Here is a 17006-nt window from a genome sequence, read left to right on the forward strand (position 1 = left end):
TATGCATAAAAGACAAGCGGTTACATTTGGAAGTAACAGTTTTATTAAAAATGGAGGACGGAATTATTGTAGCAAATTCAATCGGAGTCTATAAAATGCAAGAAGATAGAAAGAGCACTTTCAATATGATGCATCTTAACTTTTCAATTTTTATTTCATTAAATAAATTACTTCGATTGCGTAGAACTATTTATTAATACACTATGTGTTTACTAGTACTGCAGGAAGTTTTTATAGGCGCATGAGGGACCCCAATGGAGGATTAAGAACGAACGTAAAATATTGAAACTTTGAAATTGGTTTTATCATTACAACTTTTATGCTCCCCGCATTTCTTTTGCGTGTATTAGAGGTTATGGTGTCTTGAAAATGGTGTCCATGCTGGCACAACTATCATTGCGTTCATTACAACCGAAGAATAAATTTAGTTTTACGGAAAATTTAGTACTGTTCTTTCTCAGAGGATTCGCCTCATCGAGATTCCTTAAATCGTCTAAAATCAGAAGTTTTCTACATTTTGCAGGGAGGAAAATTCACTTAATCGGATTCACGGATTTCACGTCTTAAAGAATACCGTTTCAAGTAGATTCGCAGAGAAATTCGATTCTGCAGAAAGTAATATTCGACATTTCGCTCGAGCGTTTCCGTCGAATTTTCCCGGTTGCAAATAGCTCGCTGATTTTCGAAGTTCTACGGTCCGAGGGACCGTCTACGGTTTCATTTTCAATCACTGGTTCGCAGAGCCCGGTGGCCAGTCGTAGCGGGTACTATAAACCAAATAACTTGCAATTTGCAACGGTTGCGGGTGGTTCCGCGAAGCCACTAAGGATAAGTAACACGATAATCCTGGGAGTCTGGGAACTTGTAATTCCCTGATCGCCCTGACTGCTGGCCGAGTCTCGTGAGATTATTATTAGTCAAACTTTCGGGACACCTCGCCGGGAACGTTCGAAACGCTATGCTCTGCAAAATTTCAAACTTTCGAACACTCGACCCCACAAATATCGGAAGCTCCGATTACATTTAATTAATTCCTTCTTCGGGTCCAAACACTCCAGTTCGATCGACGGAGTAACGAAAGCGGGGAAACTGTCTTTCATTAAGTAACGAATCGTGCAACTAACCTCTGCCACGAGAGATCAAACGCTACTCTTCTTAGCAAATCTCCTCTCCGTTGCTAAATGATTTCCCCGGCTGACACTGTTTTGTCAATCTTAATTGTTTCTCGCATTAAAAAAGAAAAAGTTTCAACTAGGAAAAGCAATTTAGATAATAAAAACAGTTTCTTTTCCGTCTTATAAATTACAAATATCGTGTCCCAGTTACGTTAAAGAGAAGATCTTAATTTTTTCCGAGAAATGATCCAATTTTTGTGGTCGGAGGTGAACGCGTTAGGGGCGGCTCGTGAAGACAGGAAGCAAGGAGCCGTGTAGAACGACGCCGATTTCCATCGAAGGCGCGTGGTGCCGATCGGAAAATCGGAGACTGAATCCAGCATGCTTCATTAACCTCCATCTGAATTTATAGGGGGAGCTGTACGGTGGTGTGGCCGACAACGCATAGGAAGCCGGTCCCCGGTACCTACAATGGGCCAGGACACAATGCGGTTAGATAGGCCGCTAGATAACTGCAAGAGGAGGACACACGTGTCCGGAACACGTGTCCTTTTCGTGGCCCCACCGTAATATCGTTGCCTCGTCTTTAGATCGCCGCGATACGTGTCTTCTGTGTTCCACGAATTGGACCGCGCGGGGCCGGCCACGATCGAAGATCCTTTGCTCGAGCGACTGGTTGCGGTGTCTTCTAGGTATCCGCAGGAAACGGCGATCGTTCTTTCGCCGAACCCCGGTCGGGTCGAAAGGTTGCCATACTATTTCTAATTTTCACGCATTAGACGCCGAAACTATGCAAGCCATCGACGATCTTTCACAGTACTTCACGAAGCCGTCAATCCGTCAGGCCACAACAAATCGGTGCATCTTTGAAATAAAAAAAAATGTGTGATCATTTCCTCCAAGATAACCAAAATGACAGGCTCGCCAAGTTCTTTCGATTCTGCACAAAAAGGGTCTAAAGCCGATACCATCAACCTCATTGAAGAACCATGTCGCGTCAAGGGGGAAAACTTTTGAATTGAGGCTGTTCAGTGATTCACAAACTGTTCAACAATTTTTAAAGCGCTTTTAATTCGTGTTTCTGAGACATTTAAAAATTCCAACTTTCTGCGGACATTTTATAGCGTGTCAGTATCCAATTTACTACCTCAATCCGAGAAAAAGAAAAATAAGCCTAATGGACTGTCCCCTTAAATAGAGGACGTGATCACCATAGGCATAACCCATATTCGCGCGTCTCCGTCACGATAGCAATTTATAACAGGATATTGGATGGCTTCTACTCCATTTAATTACAGATCTGCGAGTCCATCGGGAGTGTTTATAAGTACAAGGATGTTAATTACGTTTTTAAAAAGTTTCAACATACAGTCCCGGATAAGAGTATGCATACTAAATGTTCATTCCTCGAAATAAATGTATTTTGTACATTTTAGTATATTGTGTACACAGTATATTTAGCATATTTATAAGACAGTAACACAACAGAAGTGACAATAAAATGCACCGAGAGTATAATTCGTATTCACTCGTCTCAGCTCGCATTCAAAAATTTCCGCGAAATTATTTTTACGTCTTTTCGAGTTGCACAATTAGCAAAATAAAACGCATCGCGCTGTTCGCAATGGTCTCAAAGGACAAGCCGCGTGAACAGCCGTTGTTTTGTTTTCATCGCGGAATAAAAGTCAGGTTCAGAATGGTTACAAAATGCAGGCCCGCTTTAAAACACCAAGTGAGGTATTGCGGCTCGCTTTGATGTCCGAACGCGTTATACTACGGTTTATGTTGAACCACCAAATGCGCGGCAGCTTATGTCGAAGTATAAAGTGCGTCATTATGCTTCATTTTGATCCGCGGACCGTGTTAATTTGAAATGCAAACCCATTTCAATACCGCACGAACCTCCGGCAGCCCGCCGTGTCGGCCGCCATGTTGTCAGACCTTTTCACGCTCTTACATTGCATTCGTCAGACTCCTTTCCGAGCTTTTTGATTTTCGTAAGGTCGCTTTTCCTGCTAATCAATTCAGCAAAATATTTTTCCAACGATTACGATAAAGACACAAGTTATACAGCTATACCCTAACATACAGGGTGTCCCTAAAATGTTGTGCTTCCTTGAAAGGGGTGACGCCATTTGAAGTAACTTTTTCCTTAGCAAGACCATTGTTTCTAGTTTCAGATACTTAGCTCGATTTTCAGCAAATACTGTTGATTTTTAAACGAAACAATTTTATACAAAAGTTATACAGTTATATCCTGACATACAGGGTGTCCCAAGAATGTTGTGCTTCCTTGAAAGGGGTGGCGCCATTTGAAGTAACTTTTTCCTTAGCAAAACTATTGTTTCTAGTTTCAGATACTTAGCTCGATTTTCAGCAAATACTATTGATTTTTAAACGAAACAATTTTATACACAAGTTATACAGTTATACCCTGACATACAGGGTGTCCCAAAAGTGTTGTGCTTCCTTGAAAGGGGTGGCGCCATTTGAAGTAACTTTTTCCTTAGCAAGACCATTGTTTCTAGTTTCAGATACTTAGCTCGATTTTCAGCAAATACTGTTGATTTTTAAACGAAACAATTTTATACACAAGTTATACAGTTATACCCTGACATACAGGGTGTCCCAAAAGTGTTGTGCTTCCTTGAAAGGGGTGGCGCCATTTGAAGTAACTTTTTCCTTAGCAAAACTATTGTTTCTAGTTTCAGATACTTAGCTCGATTTTCAGCAAATACTATTGATTTTTAAACGAAACAATTTTATACACAAGTTATACAGTTATACCCTGATATACAGGGTGTCCCAAAAGTGTTGTGCTTCCTTGAAAGGGGTGACGCCATTTGAAGTAACTTTTTCCTTAGCAAGACCATTGTTTCTAGTTTCAAATATTTAGCTCGATTTTCAGGAAATACTGTTGATTTTTAAAAGAAACAATTTTATACAAAAGTTATACAGTTATATCCTGACATACAGGGTGTCCCAAAAATGTTGTGCTTCCTTGAAAGCGGTGACGCCATTTGAAGTAACTTTTTCCTTAGCAAAACTATTGTTTCTAGTTTCAGATACTTAGCTCGATTTTCAGCAAATACTGTTGATTTTTAAACGAAACAATTTTATGCAAAAAAATACTAGCTGAAATTCTCTCATTATTTCACCATTCAAAGGTATGCATATCTAACTTCTTGGACATTTCTGAGCTGAATTTGCAAGAGAATGGTGAGCGGAACATTTAGCGGAAGGTCTTTGGAGGTGATCAGTGTCGATCGCACCTGTGTAACGCGCGGTATCGGTAGCATGAAGCCGAAAGCAGCTCGGGCCAAGACTACAAAGCTCCGGGACATACAGAGTGCCGTTTCAAAGTGATTCGTCGCGGCGTACTTTGAGGCACCGCAAAAGTAACCACGTTTATAGCCGCGATGTCGTGAGCATGGTGGCGTGCCGTGCCAGAGGGAGCTTAAGGGATGCGAATCGGTTTTCAGGGTTGCCCGAGGAGGAGACGTCGGCGAGGAGGCCGTCAAAGCGAACGAAGAGAGAGAGAGAGAGAGACCCGGACGGTTCCGTCGCAATAGAAAAGCGCGTAACCACACGGCATAGAGAGGCTCACCGGCTCACAATGCCGGTCACATGTCACCATCTCTTTGAACTGTGCCGCCCGGCCTCTTTCTTCTAGTCTCTCGCCACTAAACATCCCCTCGGCTGTTCACCCCGCGCCCTGTCACGGCCAATGAGCACCTCGTATGCTCGATTTCGAATCCAATCGGTTATGTTCGCTCAATGCTCGTGGTAAACCGAGCATCCAGGCAGGTTATTCCTGGACGAGGATCTCCCCGGCGAGGACCACGCTGCCGAGGATCCTGCCAGGATACCGGCTCCCCGTCACGATGCTGACAAATTGGCGAAATAAATACGCTCGGCGACAATACTGCAAAACGCCGCGCGATACCGTGCAAATCTGTGTCTTCAAACAGAATTTGTCAATTTGTATACAGAGCAAAGTATATTAAATAGTAAATAATCCTATTTATTTTACAGTTTTTAAAATAGTATTTGAACGTAAGTAGTGTGATGTTTTAAAATGATTGAAAATATTGGAATTTTATCTCGCAGTATGATATTTTCTTTATTCGAATTTTCAAATGTAACCGCCTAGTCTGAATTATTTTGAAATCGGCCGGGCACTGTTGTATAATCGTCTAACGTTTTACACAGCAGGAACGCAAAAAGCGTAGAGACATCGGTTACAACAGTGTCTGGTTCGATTCTAACTCGTCCGGCGAAAAGAAACCTCTCCGTCCGGCTGAAAAGCATTCTTTGGGTGGTCTCGGCGGGGAGCAAAAATCTAATTAAAAATCAGTCGCCCGGTCGGCTTGTCGAACAGAGGCCGACAGTTAAAAAGCGTCAAGTCGGTGAGCTTATAAGGAGATGTCCCTTCCGGCACGGCGCGGCGTGCGCGCGCTCTCGCGAGTGGGAATATTCAAAAGATCGGAAGTTCCCTCTGATGTACCCGGCATGGTTACGGACGTGATATGGAAACAGGCACGAATACGGTATATCCGCGCGGCCGGTTGTCCTTTTTTTACGGATAAAAACGACGTAATCGTATACGACGACCGATCATGTAATGTTTTCGCGAGTCCGAAGCCGCATCGAGAAATCCGCCGGCGCTTAATTAGCCGTCGGCATCGTCGGCTCCTCGAAACCGTGCTTTGATCAGGGTCTGGATTATTCCATCGGTGGTTGCCGTTTTTATGGTCTTTTTGCCACGGGAAAATATACTTGTATCACTCGCTTCCGTTTCTGGTCTCCCCGGCCGGTTGATCTTCGGCGAACCGGGATTTTACTAGGGTAAATATATGCGGGCATGGAAAACCTGTAAAAATGGTTTAAACGCCTGGAAAAATGTTTCGTCTTCTTGAAAATCGACGAGTTCAGTTTAAAACGTGTAAACACTATTCTCACCGGTGCTCTCTCATCTTGAACACGGAACGAACGAACTGTAGATTTTTCTGCTAAAATACAATTTTAAAATGTACTTCTTCTTTTACCCGTTTGTCGTGTCATTGCCTCCACAGTTACAACAATTAGAACTTCTTTGTCCCGAACAGTGTCTTAGCAGAAAATGAAAATTTACATTTATGGTATGTCCATATTTAATTTCATACTTAAACGTTGATCGCTGAGAAAATGTATGCAGTGTTAACCGTCGCATGTTCTTCAGAATGTGAATTTACCCATTTTTAAAATGGTCACATTAACGAATGTACCAGAATTTGTTCTTTTAAAGTACCGAGTGAAAATTAATGAATAGTACATCAGCGTACGGAGCGGAATTTCTTTTTCGTTCGGGAATCTGTGAGCAACGCGAAGGGATTGGAAGAAAGTAATGGCGCGTGGTTGTCGCCTGTAAGTCAGCGTAATAACGGAGGGAAAGAGTAAAATGAGCCGCGAGTAGCATCCAATTAATAAAGATTATCGGACCGGTTTGTAAAAATGATAAGGGCTCGTTCTAAGAAGCCATTATGATAAGGAAACGTCCGCGTCGCCGTGATCGGTATTCGTCGGTTCGTCAGATCCAGCCGACAAATTCGTCCGAAGGCATTTGCATTCGCGTGCACTAAATCGGCGGATCCTGCTGAGAAGAAATCGTTAAGAGGCGCTTATAAATGAAGGAGATTTAAAGACCGAGATCAGACGATAGTCCCGGCCGCGCCGATCCGTTCGCTATTCCAAAACAAAAACGAGGCCGATTTCAAAAGCCGTTGAAGAATATCCAAAAGGTTACGTGACGGGAATTATTTAAATTTCTTAATAGAATCGGAGGATAATAGAATTTATTCGGCATAAAAAGAACTTCTCTCGATGCACGATCTCTCGTTCGCCGCGGCTTCGGACAAAGGTAAACGTAACGATTAGACAGCCGATTTTGATGAATTTAAGACAAAAACGAGTTCTTTAAAATATTGTTATATTATTTTCGATCTATCGAACATGTTGGGAAAGAAAATAAATTCCGATTTCTCTCGAATTTGTTGTAATTGACAATTTTTATTTTGTAAAGAAAATGGGTGTAAACATTTTTTATTTAAAAAAATCGTTAGTTTAATATTGATGAAGGAACTAAAAGCGAAAAACGCGATTCAAGTGAAGCGAGTTTCTCTTGAAAATGTCCGAAGCAAGTTCACCGGATTACAGTCACGGTGGCGAACGGTTGAACGGGAGCGAAACAATTATGGCTGCCGTTGGTCCGGATTAGGGATACGTAATGCTCGCAAAAACGGGTCAGCGTGGCGGCAGCCACGTGGCAGTGATTATCTCTCGATGCTTTGCACACGCCTGCCCGGTTTTTGCACGGCAGGATGCATTGCACGACCGCCAGGTTCCTCGAGCCGACCGAATACCTCTGCGACAAATGAATCTCTTACCCCTTCGCGAGATTCTTCGTGTAATTGTAATCAGGGAGCATTGTAAATAATTTTGCTGTCGGAAAACAAAAGAAATCTAAGCATATTCCTTCAACGTTACCATGCACTTTAAAGGCATAAAGAGTTGACGTGTTCACTGACAATTATTTGTTCGACGAGCACAAGCATCAGTAACTTCATGTAATTACCAATTGCTTCTAGTTAGCATGTGTACTCCAGGAAATGGAATAACTTCCGGATGATACATTGTTCAAATGAAATTCTATTGGCATTTCGTCTCCATTTCTCTCGTTTCATAATTAATTAAACCCTATCACAATATCCAAAATTTTCTACAATCTTTTATAACTGTAAGAACATTAAACAAATTGGAGGTGGGTACCCGAGTATCGACACAACGGTTGAAGAAATTCCGGTTCAATAGGGAATCAATGAATTTCGTCGTGAATTAGGAAAATTTTCATAGGACTACTGTGCTTCTGCAGAAGAATTAAACCAACCCCCAATTAGCAACCCTTCAACGTCGCGGTCTTTACAGCTCGGCTCGGCTCGATTATTTTCGTTTCTCTCCGGGTTTTTTAGTACCACCTTAGTCAGCCGGTTTCGAAGATCCGCGTCCTCATAGGAAAAAAAGTGAAATATCGTTTTATGATAATTCACGATGCATCATATATCAGGCTCCGTGTTCATTTCTTTTTCGGACGTCCGCTTAAGGTACACCGTAAGCAGGCCCACTAGGCATATATTATATATCAGTTGTGTTTATTAGGGAGCGAAAACGTGTCTACTGTGCTCGCCCTAGAGGCGGTAACTACAAAGGAAGCCAAGACAAGGTGGTTTGTTGGAGAGCAGCTTACACGAACCAACACGAGCTACTTGTTTGCACGGACGGGGGCCGGTCACCCACATAAGTCTACACGAGCCAGTAACCTCGCTTATCGCCGGCTATCTTCTTTATCGTTATTAAAATACGCTTAATGTTTCTCATAATCCACTCCGTTTCGAAGATTCGCGCTGAACACTTACGCGTCACCCACATTTTCAACTGTACGGTGCTGGCCTCCTGGAATTTCATTAATATAAAATTCACTTATTTTTTCCACTTATGCTACTTTTATATTTGCAATATGTAAGAACACAAGTATGCTAACAACAAATTTTCTGACGTTAATATATAGCAAATAAAAAAGTCGCGAAAGGCAACTTTTGCTTATCTTTTCTCGTAATTCAAACTGAACGCAATTTTCCAAAATTTTCATTCCACACCGTCTAGTAAACTAACCCACCTAACTTGGCAGAGAAACCGAAGTCGTTCTGTTCATCAACCCTTTGCACTCGAGTGGTGACTCTAAAGCACCACTAGAAATTGTTGTGGCATTATTTGATAAAAGGAAATTACAAAAAATATTACAAAATATTTGTTACATTACAAAATTTGTATTCAATAGATTACTAAACATTTAAATATTATATCTGGAAATCGGATCAGTTTCGTACGAATAAAATGAAAATATCCCAAGACGGTAAGAAAAATTTAGTTTCAGAATGAAAATAGCGCCGAGTGCAAAGGGTTAATAAGAAAAGTTGCTCTTATTTAAAGCGTGTCTCACCAAGTATGAGACCGGCTGTGTGTATTGCGCATCAAGACATTAGCGCGTTTCGTGTAATGACCGTGCCTCGAACTCGGCGCGAAATTAATTTCTAAAATCTCGAATTTGCATGAACACCCGCGGCCTAGTCAATGCGGCATTATTGCCGGTATAACTTTGGCGAAACGATCGAGATAAATAAGAGGTTCGACGAGTGTCCTCCCCCTCCGGTGCCTTTTCCTCCTACCCGCCACGAAATCGGTACTCTCGCCGTTGGCGAAGGGCGAAGGGCGAAGGGCGGGGGGGGGGGGGGGGGACGATTCACCGCGCCGCGCGGTGAACCCATGACGCCACTTTCGGCATAGGGCCATTACTTCTCTTACTTTTTAACGATCCGTCTGGAGGCGCGCGGTGTTTCCGTGGGCTGGCGCGGAGGCCTCGCGCTCTCTTGAAGCCTCGCCGATGAGGGAAGCACCCCGCTGCGATAGTCTGGAGTCCCCTTAACAAGCGCCGATACCATCATCGTCGAGCTTGGTTCCCCGGGACTCCGGCTTTGCATACCGCTGTGCGGTGCCGCCGCGCCGCGCTGCGTCGCGTCGCGTCGCGTCGCGTCGGGACGCCGCCTACGCTTGAATTCCGACGCCATCGGCGATATCCAAAAACTCGCTTTCTCCAGCGAAAAGCCTATCTTTCGAGTTCGATACTTTCCTCCGTGTTGGAGCACCAGCCACATTATACTAATCGCGACATCTCTGTAAGGACATCATAATATGTATATTTGTTCCGAGCATCTTTGGTTGATGGCGCTCGACCGTGTGTGTGTGTCTATGATGCGTGCGTATCTTTGTGTGGTACGCGAGTCGCCGGCCCATGCGACGGTTTTCCTTCTTCTCGTTGTGAACCTCGTACGATCAACACGTATTTAGCAGAGCCATACTGTCGATATTGTAACTGCGCACTCTTATATTGTATATACCGATATAATAAACGCTTGGATAGTATTCACCACATTCCAACACTCTGCGAAAAGGCCACCCTCTGGAGCTGATCATTAAATTGAATTTTGCGACAGTAACGAGAGCAGAATTAAATTGTGCCTTATATAAAAATGCGCAGAGTAAAAGATATCATAGATTGAAACTCGTCGGCTGGTTCCTGATAAAAATGAGAGGCCATTGTAGTACCTTCGGCGCACAGTTTTCGATGAGAACAGCGTCGAAATTCAGCGCGTGTGTACTTAACTAATTATGGAACACGGCTTAATGGACCCCGGTAGCGGTTACCAGAATCTAATGTGTCCATTAACAGATCATTACATGAGGTTACGAATCTCATAATGACCTAAAACACGAAGTCCAGTGATAGGAGGATATAGATAAGCACGTTGCGACCACGGGGAAACGATTTTTCGATACTTTTCGCTGAACACCAGTGATATCGATGAAAACATTCAGCATACGATTTCTAAAAAAATTGTTCCCAAGTCGATCACCTTAGCTCTACTCGAAGATTGAGCAATTAGGCGTCGTTTTGAACGGAGAAGCCAATGCGACATATCCTCGTAGATCCATCCCCGTGAAGCGTCTGGTTTAATAGTCATCCTTCTCAATTCTAAAGCAAAGTTTCGGCACATTTCGTGTTCTCGTTCCACTTTGCATGCTAATAAACTGCACCACGCCGACATTTTGGCGCGCACTATACTGAAATTCCGACGATATACGCAAACTATGCGCGACCTCTTTTGTTCTGTGTACACGCGACGGAATAGCCTATATTCGGGGGCGTCCAAAGCATCTCCGGAGCGCTTAGACATGGCAGGAAATAAATCTTGTGAATCAATAAAGCTTGCTTGTTGTCCCATCGTTGCAGTTGTCTGTTGTAAAATTCGTTTAACGTGCATACCAGGTTTCCTAAAAATCTGCAAGGACCGTAATTATCATTACAAAGATAGTGTGCGTTTAATGCATGACAAAAGAATAGCGTTCTAAAATTAATAAAAATACACAATATCGGAGAGGACGGTAAAAATTGCAAAAACGTACCGGGTGTCTCAGAAATCGCACGAAGAAAATGTACCGTTAGACTGACGTTGAAACCCGCGCCGCACCGTGCGGCGTATCTCGACTAATTATGCTCGTTAACGATTCGAATAAAGAACGTTCCATTGCAATCAATTGCACGCGATTAGAGCAATCAAATAGATTTCAATCGCGGAGCACTCGGAGGTCTTCGAACGGCGAAGAAATTCCAAACACATTCTTCCATAGTTCATTAGTCGGAAAATTGATTTCTGCCAATTCCTCCATCAACTCTCGTGTCAACAAACGCCCCTCCTCTCCATCCCCTCCTCCCGACCCATTGTGGAGTAAGTGGTGAACAAACATTCGTCCACGCCTCGCCATGGCCCGGCGTGCGTTTCTCAATTCATTCATCGATTCGTTGAAACCGTCCGTGTACCAATGTAATACACACGTGTTTACGAATTCGAGCGAAAATTTCTGAAATTCCCCGACGGTTCCAGGCAGTTTAGGTTCCTGGAAGTATAGTCCAACTCCCGTTCCCGGGAAGTCCTGGCACGGAAAGATTCCGGAAGTTCTGGAGTGCTACCTACCGGGTGGTCCGGCTTCTCCGATGATTACCGTGAGTCATAAAAGCAACCTACTCGGTGACACAATAGAAGAATCTACCGGCCTGCCTCGAGAGGCTCAAAAAGCCTAACCCGACTATGAAGCCGGGCGTGCAGCGGCGACACGAAAATGATGCTTAAACGATCCGTGAAATCGTCGACGAACTCGTAAATTTCAAGAAAGGTAGACCCGAAGAGCACAGCATATACCACGGGACAACAATTTTAGGACGTGATTATGTGAAAGTTTCATGTCCATCGTGTTGGAACTATATTCGAGATGGAAAGAAAATTAATTCGTACCGTGTTATATGGAAGCCACGTTACAAGAACTTCAGAATTAAAAACTAGATTAAATTAAATTACCACATCTTTGCCGCCAAAGTCTTACCGTGTTGCATTCATTCTTGCAACGCACGTTTTGTGTTTTTGCAACGCATGTCTATCCGATTTTATTGTAAAAACGCATCGATCACAAAAACCCATCGATAACAATAATCCATCAATAATCCGTGAAAAACGACTTTAGTCGCTTCCCGCTCAAGATGTGAAATCCGCGCAAAACGACTTTAGTCGCTTCCCGCGCAAGATGTGTCAAATTGGATGCAAATTGCAATTTTTGCTCCGCTTCATATGAAAACCGTGTTATGAACCCGCGTTACAGGAGGGTTCATATTTGCATGCCTCGACTATAAATGAAACTCCAATCGCCCAAGAAACTAGCAATCTATAGGAACGTTCAAATTCGCGGGACAAGAGCGTTCAGGAAATGTTGAAAACAAATTGGAAGCGGACACCCAGGTAGCCGACTATTGACGCAAGGATTAAACAAACTGTACAAGGCCGAGCCGAATTTTTCTGGAAACGAAAATTTAAAGCCGCCCAGTGTTTTTATTCGAAAAACCGTGGTTCCTCTTCGCCGGAGCCGGCGCAAAAACGTTAATCATCGGAGCAACTGTCACCTGGTTCCATTTCACGATTCCCAGATAAAAGATGGCGGCGATCCCACGAGTATCTCGGTCCGCAAGCCCCCGGCGATCATCCCCGAAACGAGCCGCAGCGTTAGCCACCCAAAAATTGATTCGACACCACCGTCGTCCGTCGGGGGAAGGACGGATAGATAGAAGGATAGTAGGGGGGGTGTGGTTGCGGAGGGAGAGAAAGAGTTCCGGCTCCCTCTCCCTCTGGTGAAACTCGCCAGGAATTCCTGGGGCCACGGCCGGCCGGGACCTCTCGTCTCGTTCGAGAGCGGGTCCTGGCCACGGGGGCAAGCCTCTTATCCACGTAGGATCGGTCTGTGACTTTTGTCGGTGCGCGTTTCTCTGGTCCTCTTTGAGTAATGGAAGTCGACCGAAATCAATTTCAATTCCTACGAGTCGGCGAGCGAGCGAGCGAGCGCCGGCCCCGCGGTTCCCCCTTTGAGGGAAGCCACTCCGTTTGAGCTTCCACGCACGCTCCCCTTGCTTAACACCTTCGGATTTTATGTGGACGGCCTCACTCACCGATCTTCCCTCTGGTTCGTCCCCTTGCTGGCTTCAGGTATGCCGACGATTTCGCGAATGTCACTCGGAAACAGAGAGGTCCGAGGATAACGGCCAGCTGATACCGCGCGCTGCCCTGGCTACGGCCACCGGCTTATCCAGCGATACCCAACTCCCGAAATGCCGTCGGCAGAGTGTCTCTCGGTTAGGATTTTCGAGTGGACCCGACCAGGATGTCGAAAGACTTTTTTCCACCTCGAGAAACCACCCCAACAACGCCGCGTTTTTGCCGAGGGAAAAGGCCACTGCGAGCTTCGGATCTTTTGTGGAAACGGAGACGGCGCTTCGAGACTTCCGGTGGAAATTGAAGGGTCCAACCTGTATCAGACCGGTCTAATAATCGGTTTCAAATTTTTTGGAAGAAAGTAGACCAAGTGTGCCTAATTTCAGCGCCCGCGGTAGTAATGTTATGCCGTGAAGAAAGAAGGATGGGATTCTCTCGAGAAATAATCCTTGTCTTCTTGATAACTCGAAGTTTTTATTAGGTAAGCCACACACACACCAATAGATTTCTTACGAGAAACTCGTGCTTACAGAAATTATGCGTCCGTGCAATCGAAGTGTTCACTCGGAAGTGGAAGTCGCTTGATGAGAAGGCTCCTTATATGGCCCTTTTCCAAAGACCTTTGGAACGTAACTCCGCCGTTCCTAGTCCAGTCGAATAGGTGAATCAGCCGGGCAAAAAGGGCGAAGATAAGGTTGGAGGATGATGCGGCATAACAGTAATTTAACACTAGAACTACCGAGCCCTAAACGTGACTTGGACTTATCCCTTTATAATAACGGCAAGATCGAATTTGCTCAGGTTTCATACGATTTTTATGGTAACGTGTACCCCAAAGAAGAGATATATTAAAACATTTCTCGTGAAAACGTTTTCATAGTTTCAGTAATCGTGAAAGAAGAAATCATCCACCAGTCATTGTGACCGGTTCGGTAGTTCTAGTGTTAAACGCTTTTCAATCTTTTAATTCCTTCGCCTTCATTTTTCTAACTCGATTTCATTTGGTTTTTCTGTCGCTTGAAATCACATAATGACAAAAGATGAATATATTCAAGGGTCATTAAAAGTCGCACACTCTTCGCAGCGTTTCGGATTTAGTTCGAACGTAGTGGTTTACTTGAACCACCCTATTTGTTTAATTCAGCTGCTTAAAACCCCCGCATCTAGCGATCTCATCGGTTCCGGTAATAGAAGTTCTACCACATTGCAAAATATTGTGTCTATCTCTGGCAGGGAACATCTGTTCGGCACGGTATCCCTCGGAAGGGTGCACGTCTGCCGGCGGCGAGACTTATCATCGAAAGTCAGGCACGGCGGCAGGCTATTTACTCAGATCAATATTACATTCTCCTATTTCTCAGTTTTCTTCGACGGAATACAGAAGGGTCGGCGAGCTGCATCAGGAAGAAGGACCGGGTGAACGTACAAGGATACAACTTTACGATCCTATTTGAAATTCGGTGCGGTCGTAAAGGACATGAGAGAGCGGACGGTAGATCTCGAGGTAGCAGCCGTGATTTCGTGCACCTGTTGTTTTCACTGGGGCACGATAAGATCGCGAGCGCGCGCGCGCGAGCGAGCAAGAGAGTGGAAGAGAGGGAGAAAGAGAGAGAGAGAGAGAGAGAGAGAGAGAGAGAGAGAGAGAGAGAGAGAGAGAGAGAGAGAGAGCGTGCAGGATCGGTAGAAGAGAGGCTTCAATTGGCCAAGTCAGCCTCGCGAAGATGAAGATGTATCGTAGATAACGCGGGCCCGTACACCTGCGTAACGACCGCTCGACGCTCGTACCATAAAACTTAATTAACCCCTCGCACGACGATTTATTCCGGCGTCGATTAAGGGGGATTCCTCGATAATCTGAATCCGCTAGGCGTTTAAATCCTCGGTCATTTGAATCACATCCGACTCGAGTTTTACTAGTCACGTTTGCCCGGAATGGATTCCGCTCGGTACTCTTTTCTGAAAGCGACACTTTATTGGTCCGGGGCGTCGTTAAAGCGGACATGGCGCGTTATTATTGCCCTTTCGGTATCTTTGAACGATTTTCTCCGATATTCCGAATCCGAATAGGCGATCGTTAAGCGTAATGTGGTATCTTTAATTAGTAATGGCTGGTCCAGGCTGCGAGGAACCCCGTCCCCTTGTTCGACAGAACGTAAATGGTACTCCTGGAACGGCCCGGTGGGTCCAAAGAATTGTGTAGGCGCCCGTTCTCTTGTCGAATTAATTCCATGCTGGATACATGTTTATGTGAAACTCATATTTCCGAGGAGAGAGAAAATTAAAATTCTCCCGCGACTTTCTCTCCTCGTTAAACAAATATTTTTTCGATAACGCGTTGTTATGAGTTAGATCCAAGATTTTACCAATTTTGAAAATAATTGAACTATTTAATCGATTTCCGTAGGAACAATATTGGACGCATCTCTGAATACACGAGTCTCCGGCATTTTTATTTGTACCTTCCAAACTCGTTTTTCTTATTCCCAATTATAAATCTATTAATTTTATGGTTTTATGATGATGCCTGGCTCTTAGATATTCAAGTTACCGAACGACGCAGTCGCATATCATGCTATTATAAGATTTTCTGTTTCGGAAGCACAGATCGTGATTCTGAGAATCTCATTAATAGACTGTAGGTTTTATGCATTTACAACGCGCACGCTAGTTTACAACGTCGTATATTAAAAAGTTTCATAAAGTTTATTGCCATTCTTATTTCACGTAGATTCTTATAGGACCTTCGGGAAAAATAAACAAAATTCTGTTCGATTTCAGATTTTACGGCCGAGGTCCGTAAAAATTTATAAGTATATAAAAATCCGACCCATATTTATCAGTTATTTATCGATTGCAAATTGAACTCCGTTTATGCGAGCCCTGCCGCTATGAACTTCCTGATGACTTTCTGATGTTCGAATAATTAGAGTTCACGTTTCGAGAAACTAATTCCGTTAATTAAACTTTTACAATTCTTCGCGAGTTAGATCCCCATTTACAGGATGAAAACGATGCAGTATAATTAGTAGCATATTAATGTTAAATTGACTGATATAGTTTAGTGGCTAGAAAAGGTAAATAAAGTATATGAACAAGAATCAATTTTAACGCAAAACGTACGTCACAAATTAACAAGGGAAAAATTACTCATCTCAATACACTTCTATGTTAATCGATTATAAAAATGAAAATTCGTCGAATTTGTTCTTTCTTATCCGAGCTGTGAGGTGTGTACTCAGCTGAAGTGACATTTGGAAAAGATTCATTTAAGCAGTTGAATATTAAACTGAAATTTCGTTCAGCCAAGATATTTATTCAAAGAAGGGGAGAACAACAGACTGAAGAGGGTACCACGATTTAGATGCGGAAACGAAGAGTTTGCGAACAAATACCTACCGGGAGGAGGATCAAAAGGAAACGTACGGGCTATGCAAAGTAGAAAAAGGAATTCAAGAACGTCTTACGACAACTTGCATAGAGTGGAATAAAGACACAGAAAATCCAAGCGAGTGGTAGGAAGAGGAAGCCTGGAAGAATGGTATACTTAAAAACGGGACGGGGAATCTAGTAAAAAATATACAAATACAAAAAGAAATGGTAAAACAATAAATACTTTACCAAAGCTCCTCCTAAGCAACGTTCAGCGCGTAGCTACTAAAATCAAAAAATATTCATCTGTTTTTACATTTCCGCAAATATTATTTAG

The sequence above is a fragment of the Halictus rubicundus genome, chromosome 16, assembly GCF_050948215.1.
Source record: "Halictus rubicundus isolate RS-2024b chromosome 16, iyHalRubi1_principal, whole genome shotgun sequence".
Taxonomy (NCBI): domain Eukaryota; kingdom Metazoa; phylum Arthropoda; class Insecta; order Hymenoptera; family Halictidae; genus Halictus; species Halictus rubicundus.